General features: G+C 34.2%; 1 long non-coding RNA gene across 5 annotated transcripts; it reads right to left on the bottom strand.

Moving 5' to 3' along the window:
* Positions 1–8,266: 8,266 nt before the first annotated feature.
* LOC109073804 lies at positions 8,267–15,817 on the bottom strand. 5 transcript variants are annotated; one of them, XR_006159939.1, is made up of 4 exons: positions 15,662–15,817; positions 15,355–15,504; positions 10,720–10,816; positions 8,267–8,583 (listed from the first exon to the last, which is right to left on the bottom strand). It is a non-coding gene; the product is annotated as an uncharacterized LOC109073804 (long non-coding RNA). The 5 variants fall into 5 exon arrangements; XR_006159937.1 differs by having other exon boundaries at positions 10,720–10,793; positions 15,586–15,813; XR_006159940.1 differs by having other exon boundaries at positions 10,720–10,793; positions 15,654–15,813.
* Positions 15,818–15,827: the final 10 nt, after the last annotated feature.

Genomic DNA, 15,827 nt, shown 5'->3' with positions numbered 1-15,827 from the left:
CATTTTTACCATGCGTTTAAATGCCCAATCAAACTTACTGCGCCGGATCACCATAGGATCCGAATACAGTCAACAAATTATGCACGTTAATCAAAACGGCCTACTAAGTGCGTTTAACAACAAACACTATTAACTACTCAAGCCCAATTAAGAAACAAAACGCATACCCTGCATATTTGCGGTGCGGGAGAGATGGAAACAACGGCAGTCCACACCAGTCGGTCTCATCTACAGCGTCTTTAAAAGCCCAGACCAGGAACTGATTAGCACAACTCCAAACACCTGCGCCCAGCTCACCTGTAGGAGACAGACACAGCACACAGGCAGGAGGAGGAGCCAGGCAAAGCCGTGACAATATTAATTAATAGACCTGAGCTAACATGAATTAACAGTGAACAGTTGTAGTTTTATTATACCGTTAACACATATGAATAAACTGAAACAAATGTATCGCTCATTGTTAATGTTAGTTACTGAATTTATTAGTGTTAACTACTGGACCTTATTCTGATATGCTACGGTAAAACCGGTTAAAACAACCTGAATACTTTATTTTCTATTGCTTATTATGTTTTATGCAATAATATGCTATGAAAACCAAAAAAATATTAAATTTTGTTTTAGATTCTTTAATAATAATGTAAGTGCTTTCGAGGAACATCAGTGTGTGGCGTTTATCTACCTGTCTAAATTTGCATCAACAAGTGTTTGTGTAATATTCAGTTACTGTAAAAACTCTTCCAGTGGGTGGAGTTTACATTCATATTCATTATAGTCATCTCAGGTACACAGCAGAGTAAACAATGAGTCAATAACCTATGCAAGCCAAGGCTAACACAGTTAACAGAGATTTTACTCATTTATGTACATGATGATGAATATATGTGTGGAAACATCACAAAAGCTAAACTAAGCCATATTATGACATTGGTGATGATGACATGTATGATTTCATATCCCAATTTAAAAATAATATTTTGAGGATGTTAATAATGATAGATCACATTTATGATTTCATATCCCAATTTAAAAATAACATTTTGAGGATGTTAATAATAATCTATCTATCTATCTATCTATCTATCAATCTATCTATCTATCTATCTATCTATCTATCTATCTATGTTAATTTTGATAATGACATTTCATTTAGGACTACTCTGTTTGATTAAGATTATTGTAGATGTGCTGAACATTATCTTGACGACAGGCTTTCCACTCAAGTGTTCCAATTTTGAGCTGTCCACAAGCAAACCTCACTAAGGTTTGAAATCCCTGAAGCCTAATGCAATTACACCATTTTTTTTCTTTGATATGCAACAGGTATAAAATTCCATGCAAAAGTAATACAAGTTTGTAAATGAGACTATACTAGATAAGCAACTATTAGCTGATAGATGATTCCTGTGGACAAGACGCTAAGTGGTCATGTGCCTGTATAAGGAGGAGTTGGGGATGGAGGAGATTAAGCACATGTCTGTGCAACAGACCAAGGCAAGTGTGAGTAGGTATGAACTTACATATCTTTTTAATTGTAGTGGGAGGAGTTACTGACTGTCTGACTGCTGACTGTCACATCGTGGTCTGCCGGAACTATGCTTGAGCTCCATTTTCACTCAAACTACATAACTGACAAAAAAAACGTTTAAAGGAAGCTTATTTATTTATTTATTTATTATTTTTATTTATTATTTGCTTTCAATGATAAATATAATAAAAAAATATGAATCATGACAATAACTACACAATTTTAAGTTAAACAAACTGGTAAAAAAAAAAAAAAAACATGACAATAAAAAAAGAGATGCCCTCTGTAAAAAAAAGTATTTTAGGCTATAAATGACACGAGGCTCGTGTTTAGGTGAATTTAAATGTTTACTATGCAGTTATGTAACCACAATCAAGGTAAATTAGTTTTTTGAAACAAAATAAAATGCATCAATGAAAGTTATTTTCTGTTGGTCTCTGTGCACTATTCTAATTAACCTATCCAGCAAGTATATAATCAATAATAATATCAATAATAAAAAGTATTTAGGAGTGTATGTGGAGTATACAGCAGATGGAAGGAATCGACTTCAAGCCAGAAATCTTTCTGCAGTACACTGTAAAAAAATGAATCAGGGGTTTTGTAATTTTCATTAAAAAATTAAGGTGATAATTAAAAATGTGTAGATTTCATTAAATAAAATTTGGTATGCAGTGTTGTATATAAAATATTGAGGACCTTTTATTAACAAAAAACCAAAAGAGATGTGTTTTCTTTTTTTTTTTTTTGTTTTTTTTTTTTTTTATAAAGGAAACTTAAGCCAGTTTTTGGTGCATGAATTGATTTTAAAAGAATTAGCTCAATTTTGCAGTTTTATATTTTGAGGTGATTGTTAGTTCCCAGCATGCTTTGCATATGGCTGGATACAGAGAGTAAATTTTGAAATTAAATGCTATTTGATGTTTTTGAGTAAAATGGAAGCATCTATTAATGTTTGAATGTTCAGTTATGTTTGACATTTGAAAAGAGTTTCTGTTACACTGAAGTTTCCATGCACAGTGCAATCGTTACCATTGTGCAGAAGAATAGAGCTTATGGTTATGGACACTACTCCTCTGAGGTATTAAGCCTTGTTTCAATGAGCAGTAGCTTGTGCTAATGCTAGTGCAGTACTTTCCAGTATTTCTCAAGTATTTTCCTACTTGAGCTCTTTGGCTGTATGTAGTCTTTTAAATGTATAAAATAACTCAAAGTCAAATACAAATAGACCTCACTCAAAATCACAGAATATTGAGAAATCAACTTAAAAATAAATGAGCAGATTTCACTAATTATATCAAATTCATTGTGTCATATATTAATTCATTTAGGAGTTTGATTTATTGATTTATTCAGGTAGAGTCCATTAATAAATCAAGCCTGAAAAAACTACTCAAAATATTGTGTAATATTGTTACCTTTTTTCTTTTCTTTTTTAAGTAAAGAGCTTGTTCCATTTTTTACAGTGTCACCTTTCATTGACATCAATGACCCCATCTTAAAATGTTTTTGATCCTTACCTTTACAGTATATTCAGTCGTGGTTTAGGGAGAAACATTGTATGTCAACTGCAGGTTAAAAAAAAGGGAGAAGGGAAAAAAGGAGAATTTTTACACAATTCGAAAACTGGTGGAAGTTTGAGAAGTGGTGTGCTCCTAGCAAGCAGATGCACAAACTACCGCAAATGAAACTAAAAATTCACTGTCACATCCTGGAATAGCCTATAAAACACAGTCATCTTTATTAAAATTAGTGAATCTAAGTTCTCACAGCAGTGCTGAACACACACTCTCTCCTGTTGTGGTCTTTATTAAAATTAGCTGATGATGAATAAAATGCAGTGCATAGTCTCTTTCTATGAGGATAGTCTCTTTCTATTATTTTATTTTTTTGATCCAATTACTATAATTTAAAAAATATCAACCATCTCCAATCCACAAAATTTTTGCTGAGACACATTTATGTGGTCAAGTGTTAATGCAACAGTGTTAACGAATCAGATGTCTGATCAGTAAAATTCAAGTGACAAGCATAACAGCTGTGTAAAAGTGTAAAAAAAAAAAAAAAAAAAAAAATGTGATTAGACACACACCGACAATACAAGGAAAAAATGTGAAAAAAAAACAATTATATATATATATATATATATATATATATATTATATATATATATATATATATTATATATATATATATATGAAGAGTTCAGATGCAAACCCTCTAAAAGCCATTTGAAAATTTCCTTTAAAATTAGCATTTTTATTCGGCTGCATCCAAATGAAAGTAGTCCTATCATTTTAAAATGATCAGAATGTATCTATGACAAAGGGTTCAAAAACATGGCTTCTTATAAAAAAAGTGTAAGATGTGTAAGATCTCTGAAACAATATTTTTGAACACTAAAGTTGTAGACTTCCTAAAAACAGACTAAACAGAGAGTGTGTTTGGCCATTGTGACTACAGGTGGAAAGATATATCTGATTATAACGTGATGAAAAGCATTTTCTGGTTCTTATCAGAGAAGGATTTGGTGCACTTATGTATATATGATAAACTAGTGATATCACATAAAAAATAAAAAATAAAAATACCAGTTTATAATTCAGAAATTTTACTCAACTACAATGCCTTATGGTGGGGTAAGTTAAAATGCTGACACAATTTACCCCACAGCATTTGGCTCACTTTGCCCCCATAGCTGCAATTTTGGAAAAAATTATAAATAAATCAAAATAGCTACTGTAGCTTATCAGTTCAGCTAATATGTAGCTAATTGTTTTGCCTGCATTTATATGTTGCTAAATTACCTATATGCATCATAAATATTTTAGACCTTGATAAATTTGCTTTGATGTAACAACCATTACATCTGTTATGCTAAAATTTTACTGTGACAAGCCAAAAACAATTTTTAAAGTAAATAGGGGCCTTCCATTCCTACCGTGTGTTTCTCCTTATCACAGTCCGGCTCCCGTGTGTTTCTAACTTACCCCACTCTCTCCTAGTTCCATTGAAGATTAAGCAGAAGCAAGCTCAGAGAGTTTGAGATAGCCCACTCAAATAAAGGACATCTACAATAAAGTCTGGAATTATTACAGAATATGCTGTCTTCTCTTTTAATTGTATATTTGTACAGAACAGCGCGAGCCGGAATCGGCGCGCCTCACGCGGGCAGGGGTTATTTGCTCCTAGAACGGACACTGCACTAGCAATACTTTTAATATAGACAAATTATTATTAGGCCAGGCTTTTTTTTGGTTTTTTTTTCTTTTCTTTTTTTTTTTTTTTTTGGTTGCCATATTCGCAAGGATTTTCCAAGCAAATTAAGTGCACGTTTTTATCATGTGTAAAATTACTGAGCATGGAGAATAAAAGCAGCTCGGTTTTTTTTACACCAACAATATACTATAAGCGTATTTACAGAATTTACAGATTTTTCAAACTTGATGTGCTGCTGTGGAAGGCCAGTTTCAAATCGCACAGTCTTGTCCTCATTTAAAGCCAGTTACTTTGCTTTCGCATTTATTGACTGAATTCCTGTCCCCATATTGGGAGAAATCGGAAGTAGGCCTACATATGTGCTACGTTTCATTTTTCCACGCGCTTATAATGGAGCTCTTTTGAAATGCATACAAAATGCGTCAGTCGTTGCATTGGTTTGTGTAATATAAACAGCGATATGAATGATGATCAGATATTCCTTTTTTTGGGACTCCTTTTATTATGTAATATTTACTTCGTTCAATAACAGAAAAAAAAAGACAACTCTTAATGTGAAAAATAAAATGAACAGAAGTCGACTGGGGTGGGGGGCTTGGCGTTAGGGGATGCCAGGCGCTCAAAAAATAAAAATAAATAAATAAAAGATTATTCGAATCTCTAATTGAAAATCGAATGCCAACCCACCTAAAGTATATTCGAATATATCGAATATTCTGGTCCAACCCTACTGGCCGCTTGGTCGTTACTAAAAAAAAAAAAAAAAAAAAAAAAAAAAAAAAAATCCAAACATTTTTCTACATTTTTCTTTATAAAAAACCGAAACGGAATACACACAACTGAAACAGTATAAGTTTTTTGGGGGATAATGGGGGGAAATACTGTTAGGGCAGTACCCTCGGAAGAAATCATGCAGGCGCCCCTGGTCATATAGCCTACGCAATTCGGAAAAATAAGGCGGCTTTTTTCTGCTTTAGGATTTTTATTTATTTATTTCTTTTTTTTTTTTTTTTATGCATTTTAATGTCGAATACATGTTATATAAATATGAAATGTAGAACAAAAAGTGTTCATGGCTCCTCTTCCAGTGGGTGCCCCCACACTGCGCCCCTGCAACATCAAGCCCCGCCCCCAGTACCCCCCAGATAAAATATGCTCCCACGGCTATGCCGTTAAGGAGGTTTGTCTAGTCATGTAATTTACACAGACACTTCTGCATTCGGAATGACCACATCTCCAATTCACTTTCTGTTCGTGTGTGTGTGTAAATGACTCATTCGTAGAAATTGCGACATTGTTTTGTATTGTTCTTTTAGATTGTTTCAGTAAACCTGTTTTTTAAAGCAAACTTTATGAGCTGGCAGCTGTGTTTTTGCTTCTTTTGTCTGACTTACAACTTACCCCAGCATGTGTTACCTACCCCGGTGGGGTAGATTACAAAAGCACTCCATATATTTGACATCAATTTATAAGGGCTGTGATAATCTTGCAGAGGTTTAAATTGGTGCCTTTAACTCAAAAATTCAGCGAGTTACAGATGTTGAAACAAAAAGTGTTACAACCATACCCGGTCCTCTCCATATGCTTTAAACGGTGTTTGACTCTGGCTTCTTCAGGAACAGGCATACATATTATAAATTAACATTTAAACCACACTTACATGAAATCCGTTCATAATTCCCCTAAACAAATGTAATCACAGACGTATTCAAACTTACTTGCAGTTGTTCAGACAGTTGTGTGCAGCAGGAACAGAATCCAGAATTCTTTGAAACACTTTCGATTTGTGATCGCTGTCACATGGTACTATTATATCATGGAAAAAAAATCAAAACCCAGTTTAAATATTTTTTGACTGGCCATTCCGATATCATTTGCTTGATTTGAATCTCTTTAATCGTTTAGCTCACAATTTTTAATTCCAATTTGCAGTCAACAGATCATAAAAATCTGATAATAATCGAAAAACCCAGATAGCACACGTACGTCGCGGAGACGTCTGCTAAAGAGCGCATCATCTGATAAACATCGGAATCTTTTTTTATAGTCGTATTTTGATCGTCTGTTTGAGCTGTTAAAGGAAACGTCTTCCCTACCTCTAAATGACATCTATACGACGTCTCTTTAGCACCCGAAATATGCCGGCATGTGCATCGAGGACGACTTATAACCTTCTTTACTGGAAACAAATGACAAAAAAAAAAACACAAAAAAAGGGTTTTATAGAGATAAATGTGTATGCAAGTAATACAGTATATATCATGTAACACACTGCATGTTACCACCTCAGCTAACCTTGCCATGTTTTCAAAGATATATATATATATATATATATATATACACTGTAAATATATATATATATATATATATATATACACACTGTAAATATACACACATACATATATATTTGATGCTGAGCAAGTTACTCCAAAGTAAATGACATTACTGTACTATTTACTCTAAAAAAATAGTGCTTAATGTTTCAAATCATAATGCATAAATTATTCTTGGACTGACAAGAACACACATCTAAATGTTAAACTTCAGATGTGTTTGTTAAATTCACTATTGTTTTAGACTGAAATGTTCTATAGTCTATACAGTATTTAATGCAATTACTGTACATCCTGCCTATAATTAAACTACAGAATAATTAGGAGCAATAGACTACTCAATAATTAATCACACCCAACACTTACCTTTCTACATAACTATACCACTTCCTGTGAAGTTCAGCTCCAATCCTTCTCAAACATTACTGAACCAGCTATTTATGAACTTCAGGAGCACTGGTTAATTACAGACAGGGCTGTTGGATCAGTGTTGAATTTGAACAGAACTGAATCACTCCCCGATCATTAGAATGAAGGGGTGATTCATGGCTTCTGTTCATGTAGTTCTTTACTTCCACAGCATATATTAAAATTATGTAATGTACACCCAACCACACATAACTCAACAAATATTCATTTAAAAATCACCAAAAAAAAAAAAAAAAAAAAAAAAAAAAAAAAAACAGTATCTTTTAGTATCTATTGAGAGTTACAAAGACACTCATTTTTAGATATTTAACTATACAAGGTAGAAACCTCAGGAGGAAACAGACTACACAAACATTAATCTGACCAGATGTCATGCAGCCTCACAACATTAATGACACTTAATTTGTTCTTTCCAGTTTTAATTCTCCCAGTTAAACAGTTTTTAAACCTGAATCCAGGTCAATATAGCATTTCAATAAAGTAAGATGATGACACTGAACACCTGCTCGTCATATTACTGCAGAAGTCCCATAGCTGACAGTGAGAGTTTACACTTTAGACGTGTTCAACTTCAATTGGTCTGCGCAGCACTGCTTAAAGTATGACAAAGTATCGTGAGAGCGATTCAAAAGCATAAGAAGCTATCTTGCTGTCTTATTGCTCTCGTGGTACTGTGATGTCATACTTCGAACGGTCTGCGCAGCACTGCTTCAAGTCAAACACACCTATTGTCTATTCTCGAGAAAGATTTAGTGAATTTGCTTTTAAATAATAAACTTGGGAGACAATCTGATATTAAGGACATATTTTAACAACTGAATGCACAAAGGTAGGCGAGACTGTGCTACATTGTGAACAGTAACAAATCAGGAAAACTGTTAGGCAGGACTAAATTATTTGAGTTTGATATTGTGTAGAGATTGTTGTGAATGGCATATCTCTCCAGAACAGAAATCCATAATATTAGCAGTAGGCAGGGTGCAGACACAGGTGATGGACTGTGATGAGACACAGGTGTGGGAATGATCGTGGACCAGGGTTGGATCTAGGAGTCTAGATCACAGGCTGGTTTGTCCTAAGGTATTGGGTGAAGAAAAGAAACCGTAAGAGCATTTTATGTAACAATGTATACAAAAAGAACATCACATCATATAAAAATGGTGCAGTTTTGGGCACCACTGATTTCCATTGTAGGGAAAAAAAAAATTATATGGGGGGAAAAATACTATGGAACTGCTTGGTTACAAATATTATTTAAAATTTCTGTATTCACCAGAACAAAGTCATTTATAATTTTGTTCCAAACCTGTATGAATTCCTAACACTTTAATCAGTGACCCCAATATACATTATAAAACATTGTTATAAATAGTTTAATATTTTTACAATAACTGTATCATTGCTTTTTGTTGTAATATTGTTTTATTGTTTGTTTTTTTGTGCCTTTTTTACATTTTTCTAATTATTGTCATTGTGTGAGTATCATGAGTGTTTTAAAAATAAAACATTGTTAATAAAACTACTAAAAATTCAAAAGCAATTAGTGATTTTCTGTCTTGTGTTGATGGATTAACAATAATGGCACAGATGATAACCTTTTATGATGGAGAAGAATGAAAAAAAAAGAAAAAAAAAGGGACCATAAGCCTACCACTGCATTGCTAAACATGATCATGAGACACAAATGTGAATGTTCATCATTCATTCAACTGATTGAGTGTTATGTTATCTTAAGGACTTCCGTGGACAGTTGACTCCTAAAGTTTTTGATATTTTTCATATTCTGTGTGGTGGTCAGATAGGAATTAAATTTAAATAGATTTTTTACCTTTAATGGGTATTTTACCATTATAAAGCCATTTTTTCTGTAAGCTTACATTATCTTTTGAATCAAATTCTTACATTTAATCATTGAATTAGAACAATAGGACATTTGGGCTGTTACCAAGCAAATGAAATCAGTTTCAACAAAATTCATCTTTGCAATCCAGACATAAGCTGCATCTGAAGTGGCGTTTAGATGCATTTACACACTGTTTAAACCAGAACATGAATGTATTTAACCTGCAGTTACAAATGCATAAATAATGTTTTGATATATTAAACATAAAACGTTGAATACTGATATTTGAAATTATTTAAAAAGGAAGATACTCTAAATGTGAAATTAAAAACCGCCATTAGGTGGCAGCAGGTCACTGTTAATAAGTGAGTCATGAACCGAATCATTTAAACAGTTGATTCATTCAGGAACAAAAAGCCATCATGTTGCTCAGAGACGCAAACCAGTGCTGTGGCTGTGTTTGGAATTATTTTTGTGTTGGCAAAAATAGAGCAAAACAGACAATATGGTGTCTAAAACACAAGTCTGTTAATAGAACTTATAGTTTATTGAACTGTTGTTAAAAAAATAAAAAAAACATTACATTTGTAAATGGTAATTTTTGGAGGAAAAAAATGCACTCTTCCATATGAAATTTACCAAAATTGATGAACTATATTTAAGTGGTATAATATACACATGTTCTACCCCCATGTCTTTTAATTTGTGATCATTCTGAATGTACTTTAATAAACTGAATCATGCAGTGAAAGAGTGCACCCTAAATGCACACACGTAATGCGTGCACTCTGTAGGTGTTTTCAGTGTTTTTTTGCATCGTGAGAATATTGAGCAAAATAGCTCACTCTCATAGTGTTACTTAACTATAGCATGTTATGAATAAACTAAACATTCTGAATTTCTACCTCCATGTGTTTCTACTGAGTTTATGTCTGCTGTTACGCTTATTTGTTCTGAAGTCTCTAACAAAGAGACCAACAGAGTGAGCCTCAGCACGAACTTGTATTCTGCTAACTTACTGCAATTCTCTCTGATGACGCAGTAACTTACCGCGGGGAAGAAAAAATCTCTTGTCTGTCCAATGATTGTAAACAGTCATTAGGTCCGTCAGACTGAAGATTTTTTAGCGGTAATGTGACCAAAAATATTTAAGACCTATCTAATCTGAATTTAAGACATTTTAAGGCCTCATATTAGGAAAACACTATTTAAGACATTTTAAGACTTTTTGAGGACCTGCAGACACCCTGAATATAGCTGTCATATATAGCAGGTTACTGTTTTTTCATGAATACCAGACTTATATTTTCAAATAAAAATTAGTTGGTTTTTTTACACTCAACAACAGAATCTTTAACAATTCATTACCTCGTCCGAGTGTGATAAGAGGTTCAATGGTTGAGGATGGAGGAGAGGGTCCTCACCAGGTCAGGTTTCCACAGCTGGTGCAGCAGAATCAAGGAAACTAGAGTTAAAGAAAATGTCACAGACACATCACTCATATATCAAAGGAATAGATATAATAGATAGTTTAAAAAAGTGTAGAACATAAATCTTACAGTGGATTTGTGTGGAGAAGCAATATATTAAACAAGCGTTTTACAACAAGGTGTCCGCATTGAGTCTGTGAGTTGCCATTGTAAAAATCACTCCATCCAACTTGCCATCAGACATCCACAGTGAATCAGGGCTCAAGCCTGTATTAACTGTTACAGAAATAATGGAATATAATAACAGAATTATTGTTCGTTATGAAGCTACGGTAATTTTTGCATTTATCTCCATACTAAATGTGTTTAGGTTACTGTTTTTCATGAATACCAGACTTTTTTTATTATTATAACAGTTTTTTTTTTTTCTTACTGTGTAGTGAAGAGCCATTCATGGTTTTACCTGTGGCTACCATGACCTACAAATGTATGGTACTATGGAATAAACATATGGTAAGTTTTAATGAGCAAATATAAAGAAAAGCAAAGGCTATAAAGACCTTTTAACACAGATGTTGTTTAAACAATTATATTTTCAAATAAAAATTAGTTGGTTTTTTTACACTTTTAACACAGATGTTGTTTAAACAAATTTATATTAGCATCCCAACCTGAGCGTCAAATATCCATTTTCATGAGAAAAAAAAAAAAATCAAACCAAAAAAAAAAAAAAAAAAAAAAAAATCAAACCACTTATGTTGCCACTGCGGTAAACTGATTCTTAAATTGTGTGGCACTGAAATATACAGGGCAAGTGTAATGTGACACAGAGAGAGAAAACGATAAATGTACACATTTCAATATTTTCATACTCTTTTAGTAAAAGATAAAGGTGCCATGTGTAAAAATTAAGGTAAAAATATCCAAAAAATGACCTACACGCATCAAAAGAATGAGAAGAAATAAGGGCGATGATGTCATTAAAAAAATGTCCAAGTTATAGTGCTGCAGAGATATCAACCTTAATTAGCATTAGCATTACTAGCCACGGCCCGACAGGTGTCGTAATACCAGTCTCGGGCCATGGGAGGCGGTATGGCGGGGCAACATAACCACCAGCCAACCTGCAATACACGAATAACTCGCACGGCTTGCGTACTGGAACCTGATGTCAATCGTGTGGAAGGTACAGCCCACTACTTCATTTCAGTTCAGAAGGATGGCTGAAGCCCTTGGCAAGAGACACCTACCACCACCACCCGCTACAGGGAAATAACCGCGCTCGGAATCACAAATCAAATCCAATAAGAACAGGAGCCGAACCAGAGTAAACATCGGCACTGCTTTCCATCGCTGGAGACAACTGATGGACTTGAAAGAAATGAGGTTCGACTCCGAACTTGCAACATTTCTTTTGTATTGGTAAGTAAGATGCTGTTAGTATTTCGCTAGAAGTTTTGTTTTATATGTTTGCATATTTTTTTCGGGAAGTTATAACATAGAAATGTATCGAAGGCTGTTCGATAAACGTGCTAATGTTAGCGATGGCTAACCGTAGCTGCGTTTGATAATTAGCTAGCTATAACTTACCCACAGATCCGATCCGGTTTTCACCTGTTATCTACCAAAGCCCGTCTCTACCAAGCTTATGCTAAAATGTAACATTACCTAAAAAGCTTGAAATGTCTTCGATGATAATGAACCCGAGAGAGAGAGAGAGAGAGAGAGAGAGCGAGCGCGAGCGCCCCGGCCGCGCGCGCACTCACTCACTATATTCAGAGCGGTCAAGTTTTTTGAAAGCGTGTGAAAAGAGTCAATTGCGTGTGTCTCACGGTGAATGCTTGAGAGTTGGCAGCTCTGGTTACGTTGGTTGGCGCTAGCTTGGTCAACATCAGCTGTCTGATGTTGACCAATGATGTTGACAGAATGCTGTCTGTCAAATTAATTTAATTAAAATAATGTGTATATACAATTCAAAATGTAATATGAACAAAACGAATATGAACATATTCACTGGTGAAGGTGAAGGGGAGTAGCTTGAAGATGTCATGTTTCAAAATCACTTGACACCACCCAACGTTCCTCTGGAGGCAAAACGTCCTTTAGGCTTCGGCTATGGCTCTAGGGTTGTTGTGAAGGTAGGGGCGGAGCATAGAGACTATGCCGTTTCTCGTTTGTTACTCTAGAGTAGACCAATTCACTTTATTGAGGCATACTGCCCCCATCTGGTATGGAATGTGGAGTAAGACTTGATTTTTTTGCCAGACATTACACATGGCAAGCTTAATGCCTAATAAAATATAATAACTAATAAAATAACCTAAAAAATAATCCTCTAAGCATAATAATACTAACACAATTAAAAAAAAATAAAAAAAATAATAATAAAAAGTAAAAAAAAATAATAATAATAATAATAAAAAACCCACCAGGATACATTTACAAATAAATACAGGTAGCAAACAAGTAACATTAGCCCTTGACATTATGTCCTTGAGGTATCCCTCCCTCAAAAAAAAAAAAAAAAAAAAACCTGTACTAAGCAATATTTAACCATTAAACTGTAGCATTATTTATAACCTCTCTAAACATGAGCACATTGGGTTTCCTGTATCCAGCTCAGGAAAAATTATAATAATAATAAAATAAATAAAAATACATGAATGAATGTCATGTGACCAGTCTACTGTACCCTCAACAGACCGTTGTAATTTGTATCAGATGACCTTTATGATTTCCTCAGTCTACTGTACCCTCAACATTTTTGAAATCTGAAGCGCTGCTCTGCTCAGGCTTCGTTTCCAGCTGGTATTAACACGCATTTCGTGAATCACAAAAAGGCCTGTTCAGTGATAACAGTTTAACAAACTCAAGGTTGCGGGATTTCTTTTCAAGTTTATCAAACCAAAACCATTCCAACTTCGCTCGTATCACGACGCTGATCAATTTTCTCAGTTGAATAGGTGGTGTTGCAGCGCACGCGTTCTTGCAGCGCCACAGTAAAGCGCGACAGCACCTAACAGCCAATCGCATGCCTTGAAACAGAGGAAACCTAATTAAAATATCGCGAGACACTAAGCGCCATTCAACTCTCACCTGAAGATTAGATTGAGACCAAGTACACTGCCGTTATTGTTACTGTTATATAAGATTTCTATTTTTTAAATAAGTGCTGTTGTTTTTAACTTTTTATTTATCGAAGAATCCTGAAAAAGTATCACTGGTTTCAAAAGAAAAAAACTAAAAAAAAATAAATAAATACATATACTAAGCAGCACAACTGTTTCCAACACTGATAATAAATCATATTAGAATGATTTCTGAAGGATCATGGGACACTGAAGACTGGAGGAATGATGCTGAAAATTCAGCTTTGCATCATAGAAAAAAATTATACCAGAGTATATTAAAATAGACACCCATATTTTTAATTTCCAATAATATTTCACAATATTACCCCTTTTCTGTATTTTGGATCAAATAAATGCAACCTTAGAGCAGAACAGACTTCTTCTGTGATTACATGATTCTTTGGAAATCATTTTACTAATTTGATGCACAAAATTGTGAAAACAGTTACACTGAATACATGTATAGTGAAAATGTATCAATTTTGGTTTTAGTGAACTTTCATCAAATAAACAACCTTAAGTAATACGATTTCTTTTAAAAACATGAAAATCTTACCAGTACCAAACTTGTGTGTAAATGTATAATTTTATGTGAGCAGATCTCTTAGGTGCAACTGATGATGCTTTAAAGAACATAATGTGTTGAAATGAGAATTAAAATCTATGTTTAACCCTCAATTATGGAAGATTGTCAATCTTTGATTTAAATCAGATATATACTGTATTGTATTGTACTGTAAACTATTTATATAACCATAAAATGCATCAGTACACATCAGAACAATTGAAAATTTAGATAAAATGTAATTGGTTTTTTTTTATTTTTAATGTAGTTATTTAAAATTTCAGCATTTAACTATGTCCTTTGTTTAATTTGACTACAGAAAGTTCCATTACCATCCGTCAACCAACTAAAGTAATGTACATTAATTATGTTAATGCACATGACTTGGTAGGCCAGTAAACAAACAACAAAAATTGGGTTTGTTTGTATTAATGTCTTAATACTATGGCTTCAAATGAACCTTCTTATTGGACACTGAGAAGAAAAGCAAAGGACAAGGTGGATCAACAACTGCAGACAATACAGGCAACAACTTGGGGGAAGGAATTGGGTTTGATGCACAGTAACACCTGTCAAGGTCAAAATGATGATGATGAAGAAACATTTATGGACTGTCTCTCTCATGTTGATGAGACTGAAGATAGAAGTGTTCCTGATGACAGTGAATCAGACACAGAATCAGAATCTGATCCAAATTCCCTAGAAGATGATTTGGCATCCTGGGCTACTGAACACAAAATTACACATATGGCATTGAATTCACTGCTCAACATTCTACGGCTACACAGTTTAAATCTGCCAAAAGACTCGAGGACACTGCTAGGGACTGTGCGGTTTGAACCCTAAAATACAAGACAAGGCTGGTGACCAGTATTACCATTTTGGAGTGCTGAATTCAATTGCAGAGGTGCTACATCAGAATGTTGACATTCTGCGCAACATTCACACGCTGGAGCTTCAGGTCAGCATTGATGGTTTGCCCCTCTATAAGAGCTCCGCAACACAGTTCTGGCCCATCCTAGGGACACTGCAAAACATCAAACAAGAGGAACCAGTGACAATAGGTTTATTTTGTGGCACAAGTAAACCTACATCCCTAGCTGAGTACCTTCAAGAATTCATCTCTAAAGTAAATGAATTAGCCAAAGGATTTGAATTTGAAGGAGTGATGTTAACTTTACTACTCTCTTCGATGGTCTGCGATGCACCTGCCCGTGCATTCCTGAAAAATGTTAAAGGTCACACAGGCTATCACGGATGTGAAAAATGCACACAGGATGGTTTGTACCTAGAAAATAGAATGACATTTCCAAGAATTGACATGCCTTTAAGAACTAATGAGAGTTTTCA

Source organism: Cyprinus carpio, unplaced genomic scaffold, assembly GCF_018340385.1.
Source record: "Cyprinus carpio isolate SPL01 unplaced genomic scaffold, ASM1834038v1 S000006800, whole genome shotgun sequence".
NCBI lineage: Eukaryota > Metazoa > Chordata > Actinopteri > Cypriniformes > Cyprinidae > Cyprinus > Cyprinus carpio.
This window is presented reverse-complemented; position numbering and strand designations above follow the sequence as displayed.